A 5,454-nucleotide genomic window follows, 5' to 3' on the forward strand; every position below is an offset into this window, starting at 1 on the left:
TCCTCAACCTCTGCCCGTATGCCGGGGAGCTCGAGGAGCCAATGGCCAAAAAGAGGTTTATCGCGGCCTTTTCGCCCGACGCTGGCGAGGTGGCCGCCGAGGTGTCCTCGTCGTCCTCCGTGGGCCCGATCCGCCGTCGCCGGTCCCTCGATCCGCCCGCGGCCGCGCCCCTACGCTGGTTCGAGGACTTCCCCGTCCTCCCTCGGACCCGCCAGCGGACGAAGTCCTACCTCGGGGTCCGGCAGCGGCGGTGAGGGACGTGGGTCGCCGAGATTACAGATCGAGAGACCCACACCTGCCGGTGGCTCGGTAGCTTCCACACGGCCGAGCTCGCGGCCATGGAGTACGACCGCTGGCAGGTGCGCTACCACGGCACGGCGGCTAGGCTCAATTTCCCCTTCGGCACACGTTCGGTCCACCTTGTTCAGCCGCAGCCAAGGGTGGTGAGCTCGGCTATGGCGCGGGAGGACCGTGAGGCATGGGAGCGCCTCGAGGCTGAGGCCATCGACGAGGCCTACATGCAAGAGCTCTGCCGGCAGCACCCGGAGCTCATGGAGGTGGAGCGGGCGATCTTTGCCGGCGTGGAGGGCGGCAAGGTTATCGCGCTCTCCTCCGATGACGAGGTCGAAGGTGGCGAGGACGGCGGTGCAGAGGGCAGCGAGGTTGTCGCGCTCTCCTCTGATGACGAGGTCGAATGCGGCGGTGACGGCGGCGTGGAGGGCGTCGAGGTGCACCCAGAGGACGAGGAGATCGACGTCTACGAGTGGAGGAGTGCCTTCCCCAACGACCCCGACGATGGTAATGGCCCGGACCCGGCTCGCGGCACACCGTACATGACGAGGAAGGATTGGCTCGACCTCTACTTCGACCGAAAGTAGTTTAGCTTAGTTTAAATTTATGTTTTATGTTCGGTTATGCAAAACTATCTATGTTTATGTTTGAATGCATGCTACTTTCGGTTGAACCTGCTTTGAATTTGATCAAATTGAAGTTTACAACCTTAAGTTTAGGGGATCGACTAGAGAAGGCCAAAAATTGTTGGAGTATATATATATCTACTAAGAGTTTTAGTCCTTTAACTTTTTAAGGATCGCTTAGAGATGTCCTTATGACTTGTTTATTACAGTTCTTCACAATGTGATGCTCTATATGTGCAACTATTTGCCGTGCAGTTCAATTTCATCAATAACAGTTTCAACAATACCACTATGAATTACGATATTTGGTTGCTGTTAAGGATATTGCAGTTAACATGCCTTTTCGTTTTTCAATTGTTGTTTAGCAACATGCATTGTACTGAATGACTAAATATGCAATCCCAGGCTACATAGCAACAAGGAAGAGTCTTACTTTAATGTTCTGATGATTTCTATATATACATGTAATAAAATCTTATATAATGGGATGGATGGAGTGTTGTACTACATCATTTTTCAATTGTTGTTTAGCTTCTAATATTATCTTGGTGCTTTTAGGTACATATATCATTGCCAAAGATCCACACTTCGACCCTTTCAGTGTATGGGGCAATGAGATATTCATGAACCAGCATCAAGTGAGGAAACTGATAAAGATTGTTATTAAAATGGGTCAAAAGATGTCAATCGAACTATTTGTTTACACTTTATGCAAGACAACAGTGAACTGCAAGATGGTAAGTAAGAAACCTGTAGCCTTCTTTTTACTGCCCGTGATGAGTTGTGTTAGCTGACAATATCTGAATCTTTTTTCTTTTGAAGTGGATCCTGCAGCAGTTTCCTCAAGATTACCTCTCAAACTACATGATTGGCGGCCGACCATCACAAGGGGTTGGACTAGAGTCCTGCATGCCTTCTGCATCTAGGAGAGCACAATAGGGCCATTCCGCTTCACCTTGTTCAGCAACTGGAATGTATGTCGCCTCTTTCTTTACCATCTGTAATAGTACAAGTATAGAACCCTGGTACATCATTCTTTATTTGGTGCTTATGTAATTCTTAAACATATGTACCTGTGAATCGAATAATGCATTGGTTGTTTGAACCTGATGGATATGAATAAAGCTATGGCCTACTTTCAAGTTTAAATTAGGTACAATTTTAAATAGCAGCAATTAAATTAGGGCGAAATTACGTTGTGCAGGTCATTACGGCACACACGGTTGCTAAAACACAAACGTTTGCGATATACACCATAATCCGAGACGGTTCATAGAGAGGAAACGTGTGCAAGCATGCACACAGTTGCCGTTTGCAAGCGTGTGTGATGTCAGACACTATCACACACGGTGCGGGAAAACTAAATGTTTGTGATTGTCTACCCATCGTACACGGTTTATAATCATCAACTGTTTGTGATGTGCCAGGCATCGTAAAACTCCCATGCCTAGAATCTGCCTGGAAAACTCTCGTGCCTGGAATCTGCCTGGTTTTAGGCAGAACCACAAAACTCCGACTGCGATGGTAATGCGAGCACAAATGAGTAGCAAGGATGAAGCGTTTGGGATATTCAAGATATCCGAAACGGTTATATAGGGACAACTGTATGCATCAAGGCTCCCTATCCCCGACGGTTTCTGGGTCGTGTGGGAAGGACCCCCTATCGCCCACACTAACTTGGCGACGGTTCCAAATGCTGTCGCGAAACGGGGTAAAAAACCGTTTGTTTAGGACCGACGCGCACCAGTGTATGTGAGGACTCTCTCCCATTTAAAAATTTCAGATCTAAGTCTTTTAGTAAAACTGCAAGCAAAACAAAATAAAATGGCATTCCAAGAATATCACAACTCATGTGAAGAAGCAAAAAACTTAGGCTCAGCCGAGGCTAACCGATAGTTGTTGATGAAGAAGGTGGGATGCCTACCGGAGCATCCCCAAGCTTAGATGCTTGAGACTTCTTGAAATATTATATTGGGATGCCTTGGGCATCCCCAAGCTTGAGATTTTGTGTCTCCTTAATTCCTTTTATATCCCTGTTTCCCTAAATCTTAAAAACTTCATCCACACAAAACTCAACAGGAACTCGTGAGATAAATTAGTATAAATCAATGCAATAACCTTATCATTTTATACTGTAGAAAATCACTAAAATTATAATATAACATTGCATACTAAATGCCTCTGCATATTTAATACTCCTATCCTCAAATAGAATCATTAAACAAGCAAACATATGCAAATATAACAGCAATCTGTCTAAACAGGACAGTGTGTAAAGAATGCAAGAAGATTCATACTTCTCTAACTCCAAAAATGCTGAAAAATTTCCACACTATAGAACATTTAGCATATCATACTGTGTAAAAAATTCAATATTTTATCACGTCATGACTTTCCAGAAGAATTTAGACAATCATAGAAAACTTTCTGTTTTCAAAACAGCAACATATGGACTTGCAAAATAAGCATGGTAAAGGATATACTTGACATTGTTATTGAAATAAAAGATACAAAACATTATTCTAAATAAAAGCAAGTAAATCTCAACAAAATAAAATGGCACTCCACGCAAAACACATATCATGTGACAAATAAAAATATAGCTCCAAGTGAGGTTACCGATAATGTTGAAGACGAAAGAGGGGATGCCTTCCGGGGCATCCCCAAGTTTAGTTGCTTGGTTCTTCCTTGAATATTACCTTGGGGTGCCTTGGGCATCCCCAATCTTAGGTTCTTGCCAGTCCTTATTCTTCTCATATCGACATCTCACCCAAAACTTCAAAACTTCAATCACACAAAACTTAACGAAACTTCCTGAGATTGGTTAGTATAATAAAGACAAATCATTCACTTTGGTATTGTCAAAGAAAAGATTTATAATTGTTCTCACACAATTCACACTATACCTTCTCATTTCCAAAATTTATATTGAGAAATATAAGCCATAGAAACTAGAAAACAAGCAAACTATGCATTGAAAACAGAATCTGTCAAAACCAGAACAGTCTAAAATGATCTGGACAATGACCATACTTCTGTTACTCCAAAAAAATGTGAAAAATTAGTAAAACTTAGGAAATTTGTATATAAATAATCTATAAAAAATCAGAAATTTATCACATTCCAGTGAATTTAAAACACTGTTACTGGGCGCAAAAGTTTTTGTTTTTGCACACAATCAAGTCAACTATCATCCATACTAAACCAAAGGCTTTACTTGGCACTTCATTGAAACAAAAATGATAAATCAGGATTAATATATTAGATTAATCATGTGAACACGCAAAAATAGTAGGTAATAGTGTTGGGTTGTCTCCCAACAAGTGCTTTTCTTTAATGCCTTTTTAGCTAGGCTTGATGATTTCAATGATGCTCACATAAAAGTAAAGAATTGAAAAACAAAAGGAGTATCATGAAGCATATGCCTAGCACATTTAATTATAACCCACTTCCTATGCATAGGGATTTTGTGAGCAAACAAATTATGGGAGCAAGAATCAACTAGCATAGGAAGGCAAAACAAGCATGACTTCAAAACTTTCAACACATAGAGAGGAAACTTGATATTAGCGAGATATGTAAAAGCATATGTTCCTCTCTCCTAATAATTTTTAGTAGCATCATGAATGAATACAACAATATAGATATAACATAAAGCATTCTTTTCATGATCCACATGCATAGAATTTTTATTACTCTCCACATAAGCAAATTTATTCTAATGAATGGTGGTGGGAGCAGATTCAATGAAATAACTATCATGTGGTACTTGATTGGCATAGTCCAATTCAAAATTAAAATCATGATGACAAGTTTCATGGTTATCATTATTCTTTATAGCATACATGTCATCACAATAATCATCATAAATAGTAACTTTTTTATCACTGCAATTGAAACCTCTTCCAAAGTAGTGGATTCGTCATTAAATAAAGTCATGACCTCACCAAATCCACTTTTATCAATATTGTAATAAGATTCAGCACCCTCCAAAATAGTGATATCATTACCTAGAGTTACCACTCTTCCAAACCCACTTTCATCAATATAGTCATCATAAATAGGAGGCATAATATCATCATAATAAATATTCTCATCAAAACTTAGGGGACTAAAAATATCATCTTCATCAAACATATCATCCCCAAGCTTATGGATTTGCATATAATTAGCATCATGGATATTGAAAGAATTCATACTAACAACATTGCAATCATGCTCACCATTCAAAGTTTTTATGCCAACCATTTTATTGAATTCTTCTTCCATCAATTGAGCACAATTTTCCTTTCCATAATTTTCAAGAAAGACATAATAAAGACAAATAATATGAGGCAACCTCAATTCCATTTTTTATAATTTTCTTTTATAAACCAAACTAGTGATAAAATAAGAAACTAAAAGATTCAATTGCAAGATCTAAAGATATACCTTCAAGCATTCACCTCCCTGGCAAGTGCGCCAGAAAAGAGCTTGATGTCTACTACACAACGTGTTCTTGTAGAGTCGTGTTGGGCCTCCAAACACAGAGTTTTGT

Source organism: Aegilops tauschii, chromosome 1 (genome assembly GCF_002575655.3).
Source record: "Aegilops tauschii subsp. strangulata cultivar AL8/78 chromosome 1, Aet v6.0, whole genome shotgun sequence".
In the NCBI taxonomy this organism is placed as follows: Eukaryota; Viridiplantae; Streptophyta; class Magnoliopsida; order Poales; family Poaceae; genus Aegilops; species Aegilops tauschii.